The sequence below is a fragment of the Peromyscus maniculatus genome, chromosome 9, assembly GCF_049852395.1.
Source record: "Peromyscus maniculatus bairdii isolate BWxNUB_F1_BW_parent chromosome 9, HU_Pman_BW_mat_3.1, whole genome shotgun sequence".
NCBI classification, from domain to species: Eukaryota; Metazoa; Chordata; class Mammalia; order Rodentia; family Cricetidae; genus Peromyscus; species Peromyscus maniculatus.
This window is the reverse complement of record NC_134860.1, coordinates 33,794,580-33,806,323: the sequence shown is the minus strand read 5'-3', so window position 1 is coordinate 33,806,323 and position 11,744 is coordinate 33,794,580. Positions and strand designations below refer to the sequence as shown.

The window sequence follows — 11,744 nt, the reverse complement described above, 5'->3', positions numbered from 1 at the left end:
CTTTGATGACCTTGACAGTTTTGGACAGTCGTGAGTTCCTCAATTGGGGCTTGTCTGATGGTTTTGCACGATTACACTGGATCATGTGTCACTGAGAGGAAGACACCATACAACAGAAGAGCAATATAATTCGTCACTGCTAATGTTGGCCCTGATCACCCGGCTGAGGCAGTTGGTTTTCCATTATGAAGTTTCTTCCTGTCGTACATGTGGTTTGACCTTTTAAAAGTTTTCTTCACGGTCAGATCTCTAAAAACATATAGCCGAGTAAATCCCACTCCCTAGGGATCTAGAGCGGCTCTGAGCTGCGAGCAGGACCCACGCAGGAGCGCGGACCTCACCTGTGGGCGTGGTCCACGCACCCCGCCACTCTAGAGAGGCCCCACCCCTCCACGTGGCTCCGCCCCGGGGCGCTTAAGGCGACCGCACCCGGAGAGTTTTCCGCCCCGCGGGCTCCTCCGGCCGTACGTAGACGGGTCGCTCGCTGGTCGGGAGCCGGGAAAGCGACAGTGGGAAGGAACTGCAAGTCGAGCTCATCGCCGGGTCCCCGGTGCCAGGTGAGTGAGGGTCCTGGCGGGCGACCTGCGCGGGCTGGTTGTTCGCGTTCGGCCTGGGGTGCGAGGGTCCCCCGAGGCCAGGGCCCTGAGTGGAGCAGGGTCCCGGCAAGTGTGCTTGGGACCCCAGCGGGTGCGAGCTTAGGGGTGGTTGAGGTCTCCCCAGCTCGGTGCGCTTCCGGGAGAAGCTGGAGCCGGCCCAGAAGGCTGTCTTTGGGAACTTTGCTCCGGAACTGCAGGGCGCGGGTTCCTGAACCTGCCACCTAGGGTTTATATAAGGCAGGCTCCCACGTCGTCCAGAGAATGCGGGATCGTGCCAGGTGTTGTGTGGCCTGCTTTCCTTAACGCTTATCCAGCTAGGATCCCTCCGCCCCCGCCTGCACCCCGGTTCCGGAGTCCGAGGAACTCTTGGGCTTGGCTCCCCCACTTCCCTTGGACTCAGGCCCGGTTCCTAACGACGTAACTAGGTAGCAAACAGCTAAGCTCAAGCTGGGCTCATTCTCTTTGGGGATTTCTCTTCCCCACCCGATAATTAGTGGGTGTGTATGGAGATGGTGTTTCTCGGACCCGACCATCCACCGTCACCCCAAGTCTGTTCCCTTCATAGGCCTCCACTAGTTCCCTGCTGCCTTGCCCTGCCCGATAATAGCGATTTACGAGCAAGCGTGCCCTGGGGCTACATAATGAGGAAAAAAGCTACGAATACAGTCCTACACAAAATCAGTAAATTTAACATGAGCTTTTTTTTTTTTTGATAACTGAATTGAACTGCTCTCAAGTGTAAACTTTGTAGATGACAGTGTGTGTTATAGTCAAAAGGTTGGCGGTGCCTGGAGCCTTGTAGGGCAGGGCCAGCTGCCTTGCTCACCCTCAGCTTGCTCTCATTATGCTCCTTCATCATTTCCTTGCTTCAGTCGAGAATTCCAGGAGGATTAACAGCAGGGCAGTTCCCTCAACGCTTGTCTGTGCTTCGTGTCCTCTAACCAGGCCAGCCAGGTGAGTGAGGGCAGTCTGTGGCTCTAACACAGGATGCCCACTTTGGGCACTTTCCTCCATCCCTCTCCGATCCATCATTAATCTCTGCACCTTGATTTCCTCATCCATCAAATAAGGAAAATTATATTTCCTGTTTCATAGACTTATTGTGAGGATTAGCCAGTTAATATTTTGTTGTTGATTTTTTTGGTTTATGAAACATAGGTCTCCCTATGGTTTCAAACTCCTAGAGATCTTGCCTCTGCCTCCTGAGTGCTGGGATTAAAGGCATGTGCTACCTTGCCCAGCAAGTTAATGTTTTAAAAAATTTATATTATTGATTTTGGTTTTTTATTATTTACTTTTGGTTTTTTGAGACAAAGTTTTTCTGTGTAGCCCTGGCTGTCCTAAGAACTCACTTTGTAGAACAGGCTGGCCTTGAACTCAGAGATCCACCTGCCTCTACCTCCCAAGTGCAGGGGTTAAAAATGTGCACCACCACTACCCAGTTGACTATATTATTTTTAATTAAGTGTCTGTGTTCAGATCCCCTGAAGGTGGAGTTACAGGCAGTTGTGAGCTCCCTGACTCTGAACTCTGATCCTCTGCAAGAGCAGTATGCACTTTTCCATTGAGATGTCTCTCTAGCCCTATGAGTTACTCTATTTTTACAGTTTTTGTTGCTGTTGTTGTGTAGCCCTGGGTATCCTGGAACTCTCTCTCTAGACCAGGCTGGCCCCAGACTCAAAGATCTGCCTGCCTCTGCCTCCTGAGTGCTGGAGTCAAAGGTGTGCACCACCACACCCAGCTATTTTTTTTTTTTTTACAATTTTTAAAACAAATATTTTGTTTATGTGTATAGGTGTTTTTGCCTGCATGTATGTCTGTGTACCATGTGGGTGCCTGGTGCCCTTGATACCCTTGGAGGTCAGAAGAGGGTATGGGATATCCTTGAGGTTTGTTGGGTTTTTTGTTTGTTATTTTCTTACTTTTTTTTCTTTTTGAGATGAGTCTCTGTATGTAGTTCTTACTGTCCCGGAACTTACTGTGTAGACCAGGCTGGCCTGGAAGTAAGCGATCCACCTGCCTCTGCCTCTTAAGTGCTGGTGTTAAAGGCATGTATCACCATGCCCAGCAAGCTAATGTTTTTAACAGCTCTACAGTGCTCAGGTATTGACCAGTTAGAACAGGTAGCGGCTGGTCTATCACAGTTGGATAATGCTCAGGTTAGGCATAAAGCACACATGGCAAGGCCTGGTGTATCAGAATCAGATGGAGCGGCTAGTGGATAACACAGTGATAGCAAGAGCAGAGGGTGCAGCCAGCTTGAACTGCCCTGTCTCGGCCCATACCACCCTGCCCTCTTTCCGACATTCTGACCATTTCTTATTCACAAGCCATTTCACCGGCTGCTGCTCCCCAGTAGGAGGGACAGGACAGCCCTCTTCCTCCACTTTGGGTTTGTATGACCAGGTGTCTTGACCTTGCGCTATTCTCAGTCTTTGGAGCGTGGAGGCTGTTTCTGAATCATCCCTTAAGACTTCTTTCAGAGTGCCCACGATGAGCCTTTCCTTTTAAGTGAACAAGGAAATGTCGGTTGGATGAGAGGCGGGCCAGAGAAGTAATGTCTTTGTGGCTTGAGTATTGGAGCCACAGGATAGGCTGGGAAGAGTGGGGAAGTAGAGGAGAAATGCATCCAGACTCTGTGTGTGTGTGTGTGTGTGTGTGTGTGTGTGTGTGTGTGTGTGTGTGTGTGTGTATGAAAGAGATGGGTGTGGAGTTTCACACCTTTAATCCCAGAACTCAGGAGATCGCAGGAAGATCAGGAGTTCAAAGCCAGTTTCAGATACAGAAGGAATTTGGGGCCAGAGAGATGACCCCGTAGATGGAAAGTTGATGTTCACAGATTCTCCTCTGGCTTCCACACAAGTCCAGTGGTATACACTCCACCCCCCACCCCCCATCCCAGTGCACACAAATACACACAAAGTGAGTAAATGTAATTAACACTGAGCATCCTCGGGGCAGGGGGAAGATGCATAGTGAATTCGAGTGCAGTCTGGGCTACATGAGACCTTTTCTGAGGCACCTGCACCTTCCAGTCTGAGTTTGATCTTATGTTTTCACATAGTGTTAAGAGGGAACTGACTCCTGTAAGTTGTGGCTTGCCCATGCACTCACAGGCACACACACAGTTACAATTTAAATGTTTATTTCAAACAAAAACAAGCAAGTTCAGCTGTTTGAGTTCTTTTTGTAGCCATGACAAGGAGAAGAGAAAGGGCAGTCTCAGTTCAGTTTATCTAGAAGGCTTTGATCGGTGATGCCTGGGTGTTGTGACCCAGGGGTTAATGGGTAGTTCGGGATGGCAGGAGAGGGAACTCTGGGAGACAGAAGAAACCCAGGGTGGATGGGATTGCATGCTTTGTTCCCAGAAGGCCTGGCGCTTTCTCTTCTTCCCTTCCTAGCTGCTTTTCTGGCAGTTCCTGGCACTTGGTCCCATGGGAGTGGGAGAGTCTGGGTGTGGCTGTGCTTCAAAGGCACAGCCAAGGAACATAGTCCAGTTTCTGTGACTCTTCTTCACGAACCCACTGTCTTTCCAGAATGTCAGGAATTTGAGTGGTGTCTAGATAGGACAGCTCTGAGGATACACGAGCTCCAGGTTCCCTTGGTGGGAGTTGGCATTTGTAAGAACATTTGTTGGGCCTTGTTTGGAATGAAACCTTTCAATAACCTCTAAAACCGGTTAGCCCACATCAGGATTGTTGACCATAACTCATGAAATAAAGGTCCTGGGGTCACTTGGTTGTCATGGTGGGGAAGACTGGCCATCCGGTGGAATGGTCAGCTTCTGGTGATCCTGCCCACTGATGTGAGAAAGAGTAGGGTGAGGGTAACTGAACAGTTAGGGGACAGGGGCTGGGGAGTCGGTTCAGTGGTTAAGAGCAGGTGTTGGGGGCTGGAGAGATGGCTCAGCTGCTAAGGGCACTGGCTGGGGCCGAACCACCACCTTTAATCCCAGCACTCAGGAGGCAGAGGCAGGCGGATCTCAGTACGTTTGAGGCTAGCCTGGTCTATAAATTGAGTTCCAGGACAGCCAGGGCTACACAGATAAACCCTGTCAGAAAACAACAACAACAACAAAAGCACTGGCTGCTCTTCTAGAGGACCCAGGTTCAATTCCCAGCACCCACATGGCAGCTCATAGCTGTCTGTAATCCAGCTCATAGGGATCTGACACCCTCATACAGACATAAATACAGGCAAAACACCAATGCACACCAGATAAAAATAAGTAAATCATTAAAAAAAAAAGCAGGTATTATTTACTTTTCTATTGCTGTGACAAAATACCACGGCTAAGGCGATTTATAAAAGAAAGTGTTTAATAGGGCTTATGCTCTCAGAGGGTCAGAGTCCATGATGGTAGAGCAAAGTCCCATAGCAGCAGAAACAGCTGAATGCTTACATCTCAACCCATAAGCAGGAGGCAGAGAGAACTAACTCAGAATACTGTGAGTCTTTAGAACCCTTACAGCTGCCCCCTGTGACGTACTTCCTCCAGCAAGGTCCCGCCTCATCCTTCCAAACAGCCACCAACTGGAAGCCACCTAGTCAAACATAGGAGCCTATGGGGACTAGTGTGGGTTCGAAGCACCGCAGAGCACTTGTGGCTCTTGCCGAGGACCCAGGTTTGATTTCCAGCATCCACATAGCCACTCACATGTCTGTAACATCCAGGGGATCTGACCTCCTCTTCTGACCTTGGTGGGCACCAGTCATGTAAGTGTGTACATACACAGATGCAGGCCTGGCGCCCATACATGGAAGGTGATAGAGAATTACAGGGTTGGAGGACAGTTTTCATCGGCTGGCTAACCCGGGTAAACCATGTAACCACATAGTCCCAGTCCTATGGCTGACAAATGGTTGCCTCCAGCAGAGAGAGAGTCAGATGACAGGATGTTTCTGGAAGGGTTTTCAGATTAGTGAGAACGGTGATGATCTTGTTGATATTGGGGAGTGTCACCAAGGAACCAGGAAGCTGAAGGTGGAGTGTGCTGTAGTCAAGGCTGGCTCTGTGATCACTCGCGTTAGGGTGTTTTTGTTTTGTTTTTGAGATTGTGCTCTTGAAGATCCCACTGTCTTAGCAGCCAAGAAGACAGTTAGGGACTCAGGGACCTGAGCCTACCAGTGGAGGTTGGCTTGCAAGACGGAGGGATGAGAATTCAGGGTGGGGGTAGAGAAGAGACTGGAAGCTGTTCACGGTGAGATCAGGCAAGCAGACACATGAAGTCTGGTGTGTGAAGCACCTTTGGGGGAGAGGGATGTGTGAGAGGGGCAGGGCCAGGGATGAGAGCTTGCCGCGTCCACCACAAAGGGCACAGTTATTTTTAGGACCTAGGTGACAAGGCATGTTTCTGTTGGAGTCTTTAGTGAGTGCCCACTGCTTGTCCAGGGAGTTCTGTAGGCACAAAAGGAGACTAGTGTTACTGGGGATACCGGGGTCCCTCTTTGGGTTCTCGGTTTTGTTAATAAGAGAATTTAGGAAAGGACTCGGAAGGATGTTCAAGGACAGTTTTATTCGAGTTGGAAAGAAAAACAGCAGAGCAGGCCAACTATGACTCTCAGTAGTTGCCAGGAGGAAGGGATGGAGAAGAGGGAGAGAAGTCATGCCTTTGGGAAAGCAGGCAGGTTCTGTGACAGAGGTCAGCAAATAGCCCAGAAGGGGAGGGAGGCTTTAGAGACAAAGGGTGAGAAGCCCAGAGAATCTGCAAGAGCATGCCCAGGCTTTGGCCAGTACCTGAAAGAACAGGACAGGGGAAGGGGGGGGGGGAAGTTGTGCTTTTCTAAGTAATGCAGAAAGGTGAGAGGTCACAGTGCTTCATGATGGCAGCTCTGAGGGTAAGATAAGTACATTGTTCCACTAAGGGAATTCCTCCATCTTCTGATCGGGACTTTGGGTGAAATAGCATTCCTGAGGCAGGATCTCTGGCCAGGTGATTGACAAGCCCAGCCGTTTTAACTCGTAGAGAGGAGGCTATAGCGTGCAGTGATCTAATCTTGGGAGCAGATCAAAATGCCATGTGTCCGCCCAGGGCCAGAGGTAGATTCCATCTTTTTGACTTGGAAGAAAGCTTCCACGGAGCTCTGATAGCCATCCTCAGTGGCCTCCAAGCCTAAGTAACACAGGGTTTGCCCCCTGGATAGATATCCCAGAGAGGCTGGATGAGGACCCAGTTTGGAAGGTGCAGAAAGAAGGTCATGAACTTCAGTTTTTTTCTGGTTGCATTTCAGGTGTCTTTTGAGATTCTAGGGGGCGGGGGCAGGACTGAGGAAGCGCCTGGGCTAGAGAAGCAATTTTGTCTGGGTTATATTTATACTTGAAGTCAAGGCATGGTGATGTGAAGGAACTCCCTGGGATGGCCGAGTAAAGGGAAATGAGCAGTAGAGGAGATAGATAGGAGCTAGTCACAGGAACGGGGGTGGGGGGTGGTGGGGGGGGCGGCTTGCTTCAGTAGACTTGAGGGCTTCTCTGGTGGCCAGGGACAGGAAAGAACAGCTGGAGCAGATGTGTGCAGACTCTCCGGAGAGAGGGATGGTGTGGAAGGAGGTCAGGGTGAGCGAGTGCTGGGTCCTGTTTCTGCAGCTTGCCCTCTCTGCTGCTTTTTCACCTGAGGAGAACGGGTGGTGGACGTGGTGGACGGCCACAGGCCCCCCCCCCCCCCCCCACATCCTGCCGCTTCTGTGTATGACTTGTTTGACTACGGTCTCTGGGTTACTGTCGCTCCAGGTCAGCAGCTGTGGAATGTTCTCGGTACAGAATTACCATAATTTATTCAGTCTTTTCCTCACTCGTGGGTAATGAATTCTTTTCCTGTTTTTATTGACTTGAAGCAGAGTTGGGGCAGAGAAACTGTCCACTTGGAATGATCCGGAACGTATTTATTTAGGAAGTGTTTACATTTTTAATGTGTTTAAATTCTCTAGGTCAAGAATAATGGGATTCTAGCTACTTTCAATAGAATTTTAGTTCATGTTTATTGGTTTTCTTTTGTTTTTTTCCTGTTCACGAGCTATTAATTTCAACTTTTATCTGTTCCTTCTTTCGGTTCATTTTGTTGCTCGCTTGTCACTGAAAAACCTGTCATGCTCAACCCTGTCCTTTGGGTATAATGCTAGCAGAAGGGTTTCCATACTGCCTTAATTAGGGTTTCTATTGCTGGGAAGAGACACATGACAACACCTCTTTTGATGTTGTTTGTTTGTTTGTTTTTTCACAACAACAATTCTTTTTTTTTGTTTGTTTTTTTGAGACAGGGTTTCTCTGTGTAGCTTTGCACCTTTCCTGGAACTCTCTTTGTAGACCAGGCTGGCCTTGAACTCACAGAGATCCGCCTGCCTCTGCCTCCCCAGTGCTGGGATTAAAGGTGTGCGCCACCACCGCCCAGCCACAACAATTCTTATAGAGGAAAACATTTCATTGGGGCTGGCTTACAGTTCTTTGGTTTAGTTCGTTATCATTATGGCAGCAGGGGGCAGGTAGACATGGTCCTGGAGGGGTAGCTGAGCTGAGCGTTCTACATCTGGACACTCTGGCAGCAGGAAGAGAGAGACCCTGGGCCTGGCTTGAGCATCTGCAACCTCACAGCCCACCCCAGTGCCACACTTCCTCCATCAAGGCCACATCATTAATAGTGCCACTCCCTATGAGCCTATGGGTGCCATTGTCATTCAGACCACCACGCGTACAAAGTGCCCACCTTTCCATTGTTCTCTGTCATTGTAAATCAGCCATGACCAGAGCATTATTTAGAAAACCATCCTGAATTTCCAAGTTGGTCATGTAGTGTTAATGAGAGTTTGTCATGGAAAGGCTGACTGACTGCTTCATATTTGTGTCCTGGTTTTAGAGGGCTGTGATTGGGTCCTGGGTTTAGTGGGTTCTGGTTTTAGTGGGCTGTGATTGGGTCCTGGGTTTAGAGGATTGTGATTGGGTCCTGGGTTTAGAGGATTGTGATTGGGTCCTGGGTTTAGTGGGCTGTGATTGGGTCCTGGGTTTAGAGGGCAGTGATTGGGTCCTGGGTTTAGTGGGCTGTGATTGGGTCCTGGGTTTAGTGGGCTGTGATTGGGTCCTGGGTTTAGTGGGCTGTGATTGGGTCCTGGGTTTAGAGGGTTGTGATTGGGTCCTGGGTTTAGTGGGTTCTGGTTTTAGTGGGCTGTGATTGGGTCCTGGGTTTAGTGGGCTGTGATTGGGTCCTAGGTTTAGTGGGCTGTGATTGGGTCCTGGGTTTAGTGGGCTGTGATTAGTGAAGAGCAAACCTCTCAGACTGCATTAAATCCTCTGTCCTTATGTTAAATGGTTCCTTCAAATTCAACTTGACTTTTTCTTATCACTTAGAGATGTATCAGAAATTCTCACTGTAAAACTGATTGTGGTGGCACGGGTCAGTAATCCCAGTATTTGGGAAACTGAGGCAGGAGGTACAAGAGTTCAAGACCAACCCAGACCATATATGAAGGTCACATACTTATGAAGGACCCATATGTTTAGGGTCATCCTAGTTTACATAGCAAGTCCTTATCTAAAAACAAACAAACAAACAAATAAATAGAAGCAACAGACCGAAATAATTCTCACTGTAATTTTATCTAAGTCACGCTCCATTTGCCCTTGGCAAGGGTTCCAGCTTTTATGAATTTGTCTTTCATGTTTGGAGTTAACAAGTGTTTCAGGTCTGCTTCGTGGATCGTACGGTGTGGTCTGTGATGTTCGGGTCCGTGTTATTTATGTTTTAGGAGAAGAAATAACTAAGAGGTGGGATAATCTCTTTCCTTACAGTCCTGAAATGAATAAAAAGACACTTCACAAAACAGCGGGGCTCAGGCGTTTAGAGACAGTGTCCCTGGCAGACTTCAAGCTGTGCTTGTGTCCAGGCCCACAGTGGAACCGTTGGTAGGAGGGTCTTGTTTCTCAGCCGGCCGATAACCAGGAGTGCCCCTCCCCTAGGGTCCCAGGGGTCCTTATCCTTAGGACAGCCAGGCTTTTAGGAAGAGTGGATCAGACCGAGAAGCCCCGGTAGACTTTAGGGAAGGGACCTGGAAGGCCCAGGCTGTCTTCTGATGCTACAGTAAAACATCTGGAGCTGGATAACAAAGAAAGAGGAGCCGAGGAACCAATGAAGCTTTTGTTTGCTCCGTCACAGGATGGCAGACGAAGGAGAGGTAGAAAGCGTGAGGCCGCTGGTGTTATAACAGCCGGTTTCCACCTCCCACTCAGCTCACTGGTAAAGGTTCTGTCACTCCTCGGCGCCATTGCACAAAGGCTCGGGGGTTTCCGGTGCCGGGTTATAGCATGCCAGTGCAGATGATTGACAGATGACAGACAGAAGGTTCGGGAACGCCACCCACTTCTCTCCTTAATCTGAAGCTAATGTGTTTGTCCTCTTGCCGTTGGGTGAGCTGGCACTGAGGAGGTTAGGGAGTGGGGACCGAACCAGATGTTCATCCCGCCAGAAGCCAGCAGGGCATACAGCAGCGTGGTTCTGTCCCTTGGGTGGGGGAACGTGCTGGGTAGGCCTTTGCTTCCCTGTGGATGCTCGAGAACCTTCAGCCTCCTCCCAGAGGCCCGGGCTGTTAGCACCCAGTGATCTGCTCTGGAACCACGCTCACTCAGGTCTTCCAGCCCCCATGGGACCAGGTGGCCCTTCGAAGACCCAGCTTGGGGATGGAGATTTCTTGCTCCGCCGCCTCTGCCCTCTCTCCCAGGTTGCTTTCTTCAACCTCAGATAGGACACGGAGGGCACTCTTCTGGCAACAACAGCCCTGTACGCCCTGGCTGAACCAAGGCCGATGGTTGCTGGGGCTCCTCGCATTCCCGAGAGGTGAGATTTGTGGCTGCCCACCCCAGTTTCTCTGCTGTCACTCATAGTTCCCTTGAACAGATGGTACTTTGTGTATGACGCAGTTGTGTGGGAGTTGTTGGGAGATCACCAGCGCTGCCCCACTTCGGTTTTCTCAGGTTCTTTCATATCTCCCAACTTGACCTCCAGCCTGGGAGAGTGGGATGGAGCCCAGAGTAGACAGTAGCAGTGTAGGCCGAAATGCACTGGACACGACATCAAGAGATACGTACAGTTTTAGATCTTGTACTGTCCGTCCCCAGCCAGCCCTGAGAACTCAGGCCGGTCTCTCCTGCTCCCTGGGCCTTGATTCCTACCAAATAAAGTACGCCGTGGACTCAAATGATCCCCACGGTTCAGAATTCTGGAGCAATCCAAATGCCACTGAGGATTGGCCTTTTATTTCTAAGCAGGCTCTTTCAGATTTGCTCCCTCAGGCTCAACCCCATGGTGAGGCCCTAGTGATTGCTGTGGCCGCTGTCCTGCCAGCTTTGCCCAGAATTTCTCTAGCTTGGGCAGCCCAGGAGACAGTCTTGGATGAGAGCGTTTGCTGCACAGCCTGGAGAATGATTGATGTCAGCTGTGCTATTTTTAATTCCTTCTGTGTGGGTGGGGAGCTGAATGCCTGCCTCCACCTTCTGTGGGCTTTTTGTGTAGTGCCTGAGAAAAGGCAGCCAGGGTTGGTGAATGCTGCCCCAGGGTTCTCCGGCTTGTGTCAGTCACTTAATGGCACCCATGACCCACATAGGAGAGGTTAGTGCCCTGTGAGCACAGGGTGTGGGACTCTATAGACCTGGAAGAGCTAGGATGTTCCTGTATCTTCTAGCATCCTGTTTGGGATGGGAGGAGAAGGGAATCTTCTAGATGGGTGCTGCTTGCCCTTCAGATTCCTAGTGTCTGCCTACTTACTGACAGGCTGTCAGGGCAGGTACCAGCCGGGCCAAGGAGAGATGAGTCAGGGACTCGTGGTCCTGGTGGGATGCAACTATGTTGAAGATCCCAGTGCTGACTGCTGGGCAGTGGTGGAGAGCAACAGGGAGGTGAGGCTCTCCAACAGCCTGCAGGAGCCATCATCTCCCTGGAAGGCCAGGAGACGGGATCCGGCACTGGCCCTCAACCTCTGAGCCTTGTTCCCTGGTGTGTAAAATGGGGGTGGTGGTGTGATAATACATGCATGAGATTGCTGGGAAAGTTAGTGAGGTGTTTACTGAGGAAACGCACATGCCCATCCTAGGAACTAGATGACTAGAACACTAGTGGACGTAGAGAACATGCCAGGCTGTGTTAGTTCCAGAAAGAGCCATCATTGTGA

At 50.1% G+C, this 11,744-nt stretch overlaps 1 protein-coding gene across 2 annotated transcripts in view; it reads left to right on the top strand.

Moving 5' to 3' along the window:
• Nucleotides 1-373: 373 nt before the first annotated feature.
• Anxa11 (annexin A11) overlaps nt 374-11,744 on the top strand; it is a 44,217-nt gene continuing 32,846 nt past the window's right edge. The window contains exons 1-2 of one of the 2 annotated variants that reach the window (XM_042284582.2): nt 399-557; nt 1,469-1,550. The gene's annotated coding sequence lies outside the window, so the exon portion shown is untranslated. Of the gene's footprint in view, nt 558-1,468; nt 1,551-11,744 lie in introns of both variants that reach the window. The other variant, XM_006991629.4, reaches the window with a different exon arrangement.